The sequence below is a fragment of the Urocampus carinirostris genome, chromosome 2 (genome assembly GCF_059441175.1).
Source record: "Urocampus carinirostris isolate Australia breed hairy pipefish chromosome 2, RoL_Ucar_1.0, whole genome shotgun sequence".
In the NCBI taxonomy this organism is placed as follows: domain Eukaryota; kingdom Metazoa; phylum Chordata; class Actinopteri; order Syngnathiformes; family Syngnathidae; genus Urocampus; species Urocampus carinirostris.
The window spans coordinates 1,977,942-1,991,525 of NC_142350.1; positions in this window are offsets into that span (position 1 = coordinate 1,977,942).

A 13,584-nucleotide genomic window follows, 5' to 3' on the forward strand; every position below is an offset into this window, starting at 1 on the left:
AGTTGTATTTTTGTCATATTTTTCTTAGTATTTCTGCAGTTGTTTTTTTTGTAGTATTTCTCTAGTAGAATATTTGATGTGTTAGCCTTGAGAGAAACAAAGATGAAAGGAAAGGGTGAATTACAGCTTGGAGGTATGTATGGTAGAAAGTCTGGAGTTACGGGTGGACATGCTCGAGAAGGAGTGGCTGTGCTTGTGAGTGAGAAAGCAAAGGAAAAACTGGTAGAGTGGAAAGAGATATCTTCGAGATTGATGTGGGTGCGATTAGAGGGGGGTATAGAAGTATGGATGTTTATATGTGCATATGGAACTGGTTCAGAAAGAAGTGCTGAAGAGAGAGAGGAGCTCTGGAAGGATTTTTCCGATTGTGTAGCAAGTGCAAAAGAAGGTTGGAAAGCGGTAATACTAGGTGACCTAAATGCTAGAGTGTGTGATGGAATGGTTGAAAATGTGGTAGGTAGATATGGAATACCAGGAAGAAATGAGAGTGGGAAGAAATTGATTGAGTTCTCATCTCATCTCATCTCATCAGCTGCACCGCTTATCATCAGTAGGGTCGCGGGGGTGCTGGAGCCCATCCCAGCAATCATCGGGCAGTGAGCAGGGGACACCCTGAACTGGTTGCCAGCCAATCGCAGGGCACACGGGGACAGACAACTCACTCGCACATTCACACCTAGGGACAATTTGGACCGACCAATTCACCTGAATGGCATGTTTTTGGAGTGTGGGAGGAAACTGGAGTGCCAGGAGGAAACCCACGCAAGCACGGGGAGAACATACAAACTCCGCACAGGAAGTCTGGAGCTGGATTCGAACCCGCGCAGGAGGTTCCCATGACATGAACTGTGCCGCACATGCGCTAACCACTGCGCCGCCATTGTGTGTGGAAAATGAGTTGGTGATTGCAAATACATTGTTTAAAAAGAAGGACGTGAATAAGTATACCTTTGTCAGAGTGGATGGTGGTGAGATGGTGGACAGAGCACTGATGGATTATGTAGTGGTTATGAAAGAGATGTTAAGTAGATTGTTGGGTGTGCATGTTGACAGAGGTGAAATGAGTGGTATATCTGATCATTTTTATGTGGAAGGAAAAATGAGAATAGATGATCGTGGAGGGCTTGTTATAAAAAGAGTCTGAGGGAAGAGATGAAAATGTCAGAGTTGAATAAGTCAGAAAGAGAAGATAGGGGAAGAGTATAAACACATTAGTAGAAGAGAAGTTGAGAGTGTGGAAATGGAATGGAAGTGGTTAAAGAGGCAGTGTTGAGGAGTGCGAAAAAAGTGTGTGGAATGAGAAAAGTTGGTCGAGGTATTACAAAAAGAAATTGTAAAGTTAGCTATTTTAAGTGTGTATTTCTCAGACTCCCATGCTATGAAATTGACTTGTTTAACCTGTCTTTATATTCCTAGTATACAAATAATCATCTCACACACACACACATAGTCACGTTACAAAGATCAGTCTATTTCTACGTTTTCAGTCTGATTTCATTGTAATGTAATATGACACTGATGTGTGACTCCATTTCCTGTTTATGTGCGACTTCTCAATATACCGCGCAAGCCCCCGCACAGGTCTTACTGTTGCTCGCCCTTGCACAATAGCAATAAGGGCCCTGTGGTTTTGTAAAGTGGGACATTCTTGTGTTTCTAAATCAAACTTCTTTAAAAAAATCCCGAATAAAGAGATGTGTTGGTGGCAAGTTAGATGAAACTGGAATCAAACGATTGTTTGGTTCAAGCTTTAGCTTCCGCAAAAATGAGCCAATCCAGAACCAGGTCATCGCTTGACTTTTCGGGTTGTTGGGTGGGCCCACAGCGTTTTGGAAGTCGAGAGAGACATATTTGCTTCCCAGGAAAAGCTGGAGGTCAGGCACTCCTTTCCCCCCTTTTTCCTTAAATGCTTGGACCTGAATAATTCCGCCTGCAATGAGTTTATATCTTTATAAACTCTGACAGAAATGAATGGTGGAATGATGAAGCTGTGACAGAGACCTGCCTTTGAGGAGTGACTGTAAAATAAGGGTGGTGATGCGTATGAAAGGTATAAAGTGAAGAAAAGGTTGGTAAAAGCGGTAGTGGAAGCAGCGAATAGGAAAGCAAATGATGAATGGTGGCGGAAGGATCAGGTTAGCACTGCTCGTTCTCTGCGTTTATACTCTCTTTTGCGTCGGCTTTGAGTGTGTTGTTAACTATTAATTTTACAATTCGAACCATTTTGACAGAGCTAGAAGTAAAGCAGCCGAGTCCTGCCGGCGGGCGGAGACATAACTGCGTACGATTCTTGTTCAAAGATGTAGGAATGTCAAGACTTGATTTTATGAACAAGTTTATTTAAAAAAATTCTGAAGTTTAAACCGGAGGAGTTAAATTCCGTCATAAGGTTGCCTTCTGGCAAAGGCTTTGATGTAAGTTTTGTAATGGCGGCTCTTTATCAAGAGTTTTGGAATCGCTTTCTGGATTTACAGTGGAGAAGCTGACTGATAATGCTAGCAAGATAGTTATTGTCAGAATGTTTAATGAAGTGGTGAATGCTGATGACATCTGTTATTGGATGAGTAGATATTGCTCGATAAAAGGCTAGGCTATGAAGGTGAGGGATGGGAAAAACGTTTGGACTTGTGCCTGGAGGATACCCATCCAGCAATGGCAAGATCCTCAGGGCTTTCAGGAACTGAAACACCTCCTGTCGATGATAGTCCTGGGGGAAAACCGTGGCTTTATCCACTATCAAGGACAACCGAAACTCTGTCGCAAATGTGGTGAGCATGGGCATCTGGCTGAGGTATGTGATCGAATTTTTGGTGGAAAGTGCAGGACAATTGGACATTCCTTTGAGGAATGTACCAATAGCAGAAAATGCAATCTCTGTGGAGAAACGAACCACCTCCATAGGAACTGCCCGAAATCGTTTGCTAACAAGTTGAAAGCTAGGAAGACAATAAAATGATGTCAGACAACATAGATAATGAAATGAATAAATGTAACAAAGACAATGAAATGAATAAAGATAACAAAGACAATGAAATGAATACAGTTATGGAAATACCAAATGAAAATGAACAATAAATGAATAAAGTTGTGGAAATAACCATTGAGAATGAACAGGAAATGAATAAAGTTATGGAAATACCCAATGAAGATGAACAAGAAATGCACAAAGAAAATGGACAAGACAAACAAATTGAAAATACAGATGTCCCTCCCAAAACCCCTGGAGGAGAGACCAAAGAATCAAATTTGAGTCAGGAAGGACCTGGAAATTGTAATTTGATTTTTCATACAATACCTGAATTTGGACAAGACAAACAAATAGAAAAGGCAACTGCCACTCCAAAAACACATATTAATCAGGAAGGGCCTGGAAGAGAGTCCAAAATAGCAAAATTGTTTGCTATGCCACTACCGGGATTTGGAAAAGACAAACAAATCGAAAAGGCGAACGACTCTCCAAAAACCCATACGGGCACTGGAAAGAGGGGTAAAAGTAAGACAAAATTGGGGGTGGTGAAAACACCGGAAACAAAGAGAAGGCATTTAGAAGAAAGCCGATCGCCGATGAAAAAGCCCACAAGGGAACTGTATGAAGTTGAGCCGGAGGAAGTCGGGGAGGGAAAAAATCTGACCCTTTGTGGGCAGGGATGTAAGAGACCCCTCGATAGGTCCTCTGGCTCACCCCCTAACCCAGAAAAAAAGGGAAGACCTGGAACCACAGACAGAGAGTCAGAGGATTCCAGAGTTTTCCCCGGTGAGTCTCCAAATGAGGTACTGCTCTTAAGTGGTGAGTCTGACACAGGTGACACTCTCGATGATCACCAAAGAATGGACTCGGATCCCCCGGTTTTGTCTTAGTAGTTTAAATACTTTAACAACACTTATGAACATTACATTCTCTACTCTCAATGTGAGAAGTGTGAGATCAAAGGTTAAGGCTCACAGCGTTTTATCGTTCTTAAAAACTATCAGAACGGATGTGTTTTTACTACAAGAATGCTGCATCCCCTTTCTAAAAAATTATAAACAGTGGGAAGAGATTTGGCCATATCCGTCACTGTGGAGTGGCTCGAATGAAAACCGTAACGATGGGGTAGCCATTTTAATAAACAACCCTCAACTCATCATAAAGGGGAGTACTGTGATGAGAGACGGACGCGCAATCTTAGCAAGACTTTCCTATATAGGGAACGATTTTAACCTCATTAACATATACGGCCATCCCGACATACAACTCAGGTACGAACTCTTAGAGGACATTCAGTGCATATGCTAGGCCATCAACCACTAATCCTGGGAGGAAATTTTAATTGTATTCTAAGTAGGAAGGATAGAAAGAGGACCGATGAGGAGTTTAAAGTAGATAAAACATCAACTTTATTACAAGACACGTGCCGAACATTTAAACTGGAGGACTGTTTCAAATCCATACATCCAAGAGAGGAGGGCTTCACCTGGTTCAGTAGTGACAATGCCAGAGCCTCTCGAATAGACTACATATTTACAAGGGGTTTAGGACTGAGTGATGCAAGTTTAATTCCTGTTTTTTTTTCGGATCACTTGCTACTGTCCTGCTCTCTCTCATTCCCTTCAGGTATGACTGTTGGGAAGGGTTTGTGGAAGTTAAACTGCTCCCTGCTGTAAGGATGAGGCTCTAGCCGCACAATACAGGGAGCTGTACAAAGACTGGCAGACCCTTCAAGATTCACGAGCACAATGGTGGGAGATGACAAAGAAACGAACACAGACCTTTTTTAAAAATGCAGGGAAAAACAAGAAACTTAGGGGCCGGTCACACAGCCGTTTGCGGCTGAATCACGGCTAAAATTTTGCGGGGTTTTTTTTGCCCGTGGTTGCTCGTGATGGAAAATGCGTAAAATTGGCCAACCCGCTGTTAATCGGTGGTATGCCCGCAAAACAGACGCCGGCGACTGCTTCGCTTCCTCATCGCGTCATTTCTGCGTCATTTTCTCGTGTGGACCACGGGTATAAAAGCTCCCGAGCCGGTGTTGTGCCCAAATCCGACTCCTACGCAACACCCCCACCCCCAACCCCCTCGCGTGAACGCGCATTCTGCTGCGATTGCTTTTGACTTTTTCATCCGTGTTAACAAACGCATTTTGTAGAATACGATCGCACTTTATTGTTTAAATAAACGCGTTATATAGACTAAGATCTCCCAATTGTTATAATTAGCTCGCTTTATTGTTTTAATAAGCGTTTTATATAGAATACGATCGTTTTTGTTGGAAGCGCAGCAGAATGCGTGTTCACGCGAGGGGGGGAGGATTTACCGTTCGATTACGTTCACAACAAAAACAAAGACGGAATGGTTTAAGTTGTATTACATTCCCAACAAATGCAAGACGAAGTGGTTTTGGTTATATGTTCGCCATTACATTCCCTAAAAGTGAGATAAAACGAGGTAAAAGTGGTTGTAGTAGCGAGGGGATGCAGATCTCGGCAGGGATGCATTTCTCGGATAACACCGGGCTGTAGAAATCATAACAACTCAAGACACAGTCCTGTGAAGATCAAGATTTCAAGCTATGGCATCATTTTTATTTTATTATCTTGAAAAGAAATGTCAAGAAATAAAAATGGATTAAGACGAGGTCACTACGCTGACGGGGATCCATGTTCACCTCCTTGACCGGCCGAGGACCTGTGGACAATGGCCGACCAACTAGGAAAATTCCTGGACTTGCCAGCAGGGGAGGTCCCTGACGCACAGTACGTGCTTTACGGGTTGAGTCGGTCGAGGAGGTCACAGAACGACTTTGCCAGGGACTGGCTCACTCTCGCCGCCATCAAGGACGCCATCTGGACCTCCAGAAACCTGCTGGTATGGAGGTGCAGGCAGATCCCCCCCGTGGCTGTGCTCCAAATGGCTGCAGATACCATACAATCAGCGATAAAGAAGAATCGTCTGCGCCCACCCGGAGGGGGGAACCGGAGCTACTTTGTGGGGGCCCCGGCAGCAACGGACTGGTTGTAGAAAATAGAAGTGAGAAGGGAGAGGACCCACACTGAGGACTGGAGGATGCTGCTAGGGAGGGTGGGATGGCAGAGCTATGCCCTTGCACAATAGTATTGCCCTTTACACTTTGGTTAACTACTGTTAAAAGATAATAACTCTGAAATTGTTTAATTGATGTTGAAAATGTCAGGAAAAAATGTTAAAACGTCATATTGTCACGTCATATTGTCAGATATAACAAAATTGTGAATATGCTTGTTTGATGTTGAGATTGTCGTGTTTGTTTGCTGCTGTTGGTGTCGGTGGATTTGTTCAGACCAAAAAAACAATCGATTTTGGACTGGACGGATCTATTGAAACTAAAAAAGATGTTATATAACGAAATTGTGAATATGCTTGATTGCTGTTAAGATTGTCGAGAAGGGTTGTTCAAACCTCAGATTGTTTGTTTGCTGTTATTAGTGTCAATAAATTTGTTCAAACCAAAAAAAATGGTGTCGGAAGATAGGAGTGAACTTTAAGGAAAGGAGAAAAGTATTCTGGAAAGAAGTGAAAAGAGTAAGAAAGAGCGAGTCTGGAAAGGAAGAGAAAGTGAAAGATAAGGACGGTAGATTGCTGGTTAGCGGTAGTGCAGTCAGGACGAGATGGGCAGAGTATTTTGAGGAGTTGCTAAATGTGGAGGATGGGAGAGAAGTCAAGTCGATTGGTGGTATCACGTCGATAGCTTCGCATGACAAAATGATTTCCGGTAGATATCATGTTGATGGTTGATATAGGCTAAACAATAATAAATAAAAATGCCCGTGTTGGGTGATTTAAATGTGAAGCCTGTGGAAACATGGGAGGTGAAAGAGGCAATTGAAAGATATGAAAGGGGGTAAGGCGTCTGGGTTGGATAGTTATACTGCTGAATGCTTGAAGAAAGGTGGCACGGCTATGATTGACTGGTTAGTACGCTTGTTGAATGTATACGTTTTGAGTGGTGTGGTTACTCTTGATTGGTGTCGTGCATGTGTGGTGCCATTGTATAACGGTAAAGGTGATAAGTATGAATGTAGCAGTTCAAGAGGTATCAGTTTGTTGTCTGTGCCGGGTAAGCTGTGTGGTAAAGTCTTGATTAAAAGAGTGAGAGGAAGAACAGATGAGATAGTGATGGAGGAATAGAGTGGTTTCAGGAAAGGAAAGGATGTGTGGACCAGGTGTTTGGAGTAAGACAGGTGTGTGAGAAATATTTTACAAAAGGTAAGGATGTTTATATGGCTTTCATGACTTGGAAAAGGCCTATGACAGAGTTGATAGGGAGGTGTTGTTGCAAATGATGGTAATGTATGGAGTGGGTGGAAAGTTGTTGGAAGCATTAAAGATGTTTTATGTGAACAGCAGAGCATGTGTAAGAGTAGGGAGTGAGACAAGTGAGTGGTTCCCTGTGTTGACTGGTGTGAGACAGGGGTGTGTTGTGTCACCCTGACCCGAGTGACATTGCCGCTTTCTTGTGTCCCTTTTCATCTGGAGGGACGAAAGCATGACCAACTTGAGTGCCGAGGTGCTTAACTTGTTTGGGTGTTTGGGCATTTGGGTTGACCATGTTCCAATTTTTTTTGTGTGAATTTTGCTCTTTTTTGTTTTTTTATTTTCTTTGTTTTTGTCTGTATTTGTCTTGCTGTCGGTCGCCCCTCTCGAGGGATATGAACAGGGTAGATAGATAGATAGATAGATAGATAGATAGATAGATAGATAGATAGATAGATAGATAGATAGATAGATAGATAGATAGATAGATAGATAGATAGATAGATAGATAGATAGATAGATAGATAGATAGATAGATAGATAGATAGATAGATAGATAGACAGACAGACAGACAGACAGACAGACAGACAGACAGACAGACAGACAGATAGACAGATAGACAGATAGATAGATAGATAGATAGATAGATAGATAGATAGATAGATAGATAGATAGATAGATAGATAGATAGATAGATAGACATATAGAATATTGGTAGTGTGTCTGTAGTATTTTTGTAGTATTACTTGAGTTGTATTTTTGTTAGTATTTCAATTGTATTTTCATAGTATTATTTTACTTTTATTTTGGAGTATTTTGGAGTATTTTTATATTATATTTTTTGAAGTACATCTGTGGTATTTTTCTAGTATTATTGAAGTTATCTTTTGTAGTATTTCTGATGCAATAGATCTCAAAATATTAGAATACTTCCTCAGACCAAGTAAAAAAATAATTTTATAAGAGCAAAACTAAATCAAACATTTGAAAATGTCCATTGATGCACTCAGTACTTGGTTGGGAATCCTTTTGCACGGATTACTGCATCAATCCGGCGTGGCATGGAGGCAATCAGCCTGTGGCATTGCTGAGGTGTTATTGATGCCCAGGATGCTTCGATAGCGGCCTTCAGCTCATTTGCATTTGTAAGTCTGGTGTCTTTCATCTTCTTCTTAACTATACCCCACAAATTCTCAATGGGGTTCAGGTCAGGGGAATTAGCAGGCCAATCAAGGACAGTGATGCCATGGTCAGTGCACCAGTTACTGGTGGTTTTGGCACTGTGGGCAGGTGCCAGATCATGCTGGAAAATGAAATCCTCATCTCCATAGAGCTTTTCAGCAGATGTAGTGCTCTAAAATCTCTTGGTACACAGTTGCATTTACTCTGGACTTGATGAAACACAGTGGACCAACACCAGCAGCTGACATGGCTCCCCAAACCATTGCTGACTGTGGGAACTTCACACTGGATTTCAAGCAACTTGGATTTTGCTCCTCTCCAGCCTTTCTCCAGACTCTGGCGCCTTGACTTCCAAATGAAATGCAAAACTTGCTTTCGTCTGAAAAGAGGACTTTGGACCACTCTGCAACTGTCCAGTGCTTCTTCTCCATAGCCCAAGTCAGACGCTTCTTCCGTTGTCTTGAGTTCAGAAGTGGCTTGACCATGGGAATACGGCTTTTGTAGCCCATTTCCCGGACACGTCTGTGAACTGTGGCTTTTGATACCTGGACTCCAGCTTCAGCCCACTGTCTTTGAAGCTCCCCCAAATTCTGGAAGCGGCTCTTCTTCACAATTTTGTTAAGGCTGCGGTCATCTCTCTTGGTTGTGCAGCGTTTCCGGCCACATTTTTCCCTTCCAACAGACTTTTTGTGGATATGCTTTGAAACTGCACTCTGTGAACAGCCTGCTCTTTGAGAAATTTCTTTTTGTGTCTTACCCTCCTGATGGAGGGTATCAATGATGGTCCTCTGGACAGCAGACAGATCAGCAGTCTTCCCCATACTTGTATATATAGTATATAGTATATATATATATATACTGGACTGTCTCAGAAAATTAGAATATTGTGATAAAGTTCTTTATTTTCTGTAATGCAATTAAAAAAACAAAAATGTCATACATTCTGGATTAATTACACATCAACTGAACTATTTCAAGCCTTTTATTATTTGAATATTGCTGAATTTGGCTTACAGCTTAAGAAAACTCAAAAATCCTATCTCAAAATATTAGAATATCATGAAAAAGTATACAAGTAGGCTATTCAACTAATCACCTGAATCATCTAATTAACTCGAAACACCTTGCGAGGGTTTCCTGAGCCTAAAAACACTCAGCTTGGTTCAGTAAACTAAATCACAAGTATGGGGAAGACTGCTGTCCAGAGGACCATCATTGATACCCTCCATCAGGAGGGTAAGACACAAAAGGAAAATTCTCAAAGAGCAGGCTGTTCACAGAGTGCAGTTTCAAAGCATATCCACAAAAAGTCTGTTGGAAGGGAAAAATGTGGCCGGAAACGCTGCACAACCAAGAGAGATGACCGCAGCCTTAACAAAATTGTGACGAAGAGCCGCTTCCAGAATTTGGGGGAGCTTCAAAGACAGTGGGCTGAAGCTGGAGTCCAGGTATTAAAAGCCACAGTTCACAGACGTGTCCGGGAAATGGGCTACAATAGCCGTATTCCCATGGTCAAGCCACTTCTGAACTCAAGACAACGGAAGAAGCGTCTGACTTGGGCTATGGAGAAGAAGCACTGGACAGTTGCAGAGTGGTCCAAAGTCCTCTTTTCAGACGAAAGCAAGTTTTGAATTTCATTTGGAAGTCAAGGCGCCAGAGTCTGGAGAAAGGCTGAAGAGGAGCAAAATCCAAGTTGCTTGAAATCCAGTGTGAAGTTCCCACAGTCAGCAATGGTTTGGGGAGCCATGTCAGCTGCTGGTGTTGGTCCACTGTGTTTCATCAAGTCCAGAGTAAATGCAACTGTGTACCAAGAGATTTTAGAGCACTACATGCTTCCATCTGCTGAAAAGCTCTATGGAGATGAGGATTTCATTTTCCAGCATGATCTGGCACCTGCCCACAGTGCCAAAACCACCAGTAACTGGTGCACTGACCATGGCATCACTGTCCTTGATAGGCCTGCTAATTCCCCTGACCTGAACCCCATCGAGAATTTGTGGGGTATAGTTAAGAAGAAGATGAAAGACACCAGACCTACAAATGCAAATGAGCTGAAGGCCGCTATCGAAGCATCCTGGGCATCAATAACACCTCAGCAATGCCACAGGCTGATTGCCTCCATGCCACGCCGGATTGATGCAGTAATCCGTGCAAAAGGATTCCCAACCAAGTACTGAGTGCATCAATGGACATTTTCAAATGTTTGATTTAGTTTTGCTGTTATAAAATTATTTTTTTACTTGGTCTGAGGAAGTATTCTAATATTTTGAGATAGGATTTTTGAGTTTTTTTCAGCTGTAAGCCAAAATCAGCAATATTCAAATAATAAAAGGCTTGAAATAGTTCAGTTGATGTGTAATGAATCCAGAATGTATGACATTTTTGTTTTTTTAATTGCATTACAGAAAATAAAGAACTTTATCACAATATTCTAATTTTCTGAGACAGTCCTGTATGTAGGAAAGGGCAAAGCTGACTTTACTTCCTCAGAAGGCTGGCCTCCTTCAAAATCTGCAAAAAGCTCCTGAAAATATTCTATGAGACAGTAGTGGCAAGCGCCCTCTTCTATGCGGCAGCGTGTTGGGGAGGCAGCGTCAAGAAGAAGGATGCCTCTCGTCTCGATAAACTGGCTAAGAAAGCGAGCTCTGTTGTGGGCAAAGAGCTGGACAGCCTAACAACAGTAGCTGAGAGACGGGCACTGAAAAAGCTGCGGTCAATCATGGACAATCCATCGCATCCACTACACAGCATTATCTCCAGACAGAAGAGCAGTTTCAGCGACAGACTGCTGTCACTGTCTTGTACTACGGACAGACTGAAGAGATCTTTTCTTCCTCATGCCATGAGCCTCTTTAACTCTACCCGGCAGAGTAAAAGCCCACAGTAAACCACACCACCTACATTGCATATTACCGAATCTTATTGCAATATGTATTCTGTGCAGCACTATTTAGTTATTCTATATAACACGCTACAGTGGGTATTTGCACGTCACACTGGGTATTTGTATATTGTATTCTTCTTGCTTTATTATTGTATTGTTCTCAGCTCAGGGATGCTGCTGGAAATGTGAATTTCCCTCCGGGGATGAATAAAGTATCTATCTATCTATCTATCTATCTTTTTACCTTCTACGCGCCAGCTAGCTTGTTTTGCAGCGTGTATTGATGTCTCTTTTCTATAGTTATTCTTTCTCTCATGTCTATTTCATTTCAACAAAGGCTTCTATGAATTGATCCTGCCATCTGTAACAATAAATCTATAATAGCTTCAAATATTTCCCAACACTCGAGGCACTAAATAATACACATAGTCCCCTCTTAGCCCTCATGTTTGACAGCAGATGAAAAAGAAGGATGGACTGCGCATGTGCACATTTTCTGAGACAGTCCAGTATATATATATATATATATATATATATATATATATATATATATATATATATATATATATATATATATAAAATGAAATAAATAGTCAAGTCATGTTTATTTGTACAGCCATTTGTCACAAGGAGTCTCAAAGGGCTGCACAGGCCACAGATTATTGCAAACTACAGACTATTATTACACCATCCCCTGATCTAAAACGTACATGAGGGCAAATGAAGAAACCTTGAGAAGGGACCGAACATGAGGTAATCCCCCTACCAGGATGACCAGGCTGCAACGGATGTTGCAATAACAAATAATACACAGACAATGTTAACATGAAATATAAGTCATTTATGAGCTATAAAATAGAAGTGTGTTTTAAGCCTAGATTTAAACCTTTCCACTGATGTTGCAGATCGAATCTCAAGGGAAAGAGCATTACACAGCAGTGGGGCCCGAATGGAGAGCGCTCTCAAACCTGCAGATCTCTTCTTGGCTCTTGGTTGGGATCACTCGTAGACCAGCATTTTCAGAGCGAAGGCTCCGGACCGGAACATAGGGGGAAGTAAATCTGAAAGATATGAGGGAGCAAGTCCATGAATTATTTTGTATAATACCAACCGAACCTTACAATCACATCTAAAGCTAATGGGGAGCCAATGCAAGTTAGCTAAAATCGGGGTTACGTGATCAAATTATCTTGTCTTAGATAAAAGCCTCGCTGCAGCATTTTGTACCAGCTGCTTTTGGCCTTCGGGAGACCGACGAGTAGTGCATTATAGTAATCGAGACGAAATGTCACGATTGCCCATTGCCCTCACCTGGGCCCGCTTGTTTGGCACCAGCTGCTACTCTTCGCCTGATTGGCTCCCCTCCTTTTTAAACTCGGTGCTCCCGTTCACCCCTTGTCAGTCCGTCAACGAACCTCTGCACTTGCAAGACGTTTACTTTGACTCTGTCCGGTATCTTGCTTGTTTATCCAGTATCCGGTATTGACCCCGTCTGTCCTGTTCCGTCCAGTATATTGCTCGTGTATCGAGTATCCGGTATCGATACCATCTGTCCTGTCCCGTCCGGTATCTTGCTGGTGTATCCAGTATCCGGTATCGATCCCGTTTGTCCCGTCCTGTCCGGTATCTTGCTCAAGTATCCAGTATCCGGTATCGATCCCGTCTGTCTCGTCCTGTCCGGTATCTTGCTCATGTGTCCAGTGTCAGGTATCGATCCCTTCTGTCCCGTCCTGTCCGGTATCTGCTCGTGTATCCGGTTTTCCCGCGCCTGACTTCTCCGTCTCACTTCCTCTGCCCAGCGATTGCGGAATCGCTGGCGTTTGTGTTCCCACTCATGACTTCCGCATTTCCGTAAAATAAAGCTTGTGTGAAAACGTAATGTGAATGGGTCCACTGTCTGTCCGGGTTCTGACATGGGAGTTAACAAACTCATGAATTTCGCATCCGAAAAAAAACTGTTCTAGGAAAATTTATACCTTGATGTTTGAAGTCTGAAATGTGGTAAAAAGTTCAAGGGGGCTAAATACTTTTGCAAGCAACTGTGTATGTATATATATATATATATATATATATATATATATATATATATATATATATACAGTATATATATATATATAATCTGTGGTCTGTGCAGCCCTTGTGGTAAAGGGCTATACAAATAAACATGACTTGACTTAACTTGACCATTTTTGTGAGGCAGGCCGTAGTTTGCACATCCTTGCTCTGGGTGCTCAGTACCCCCAAAGC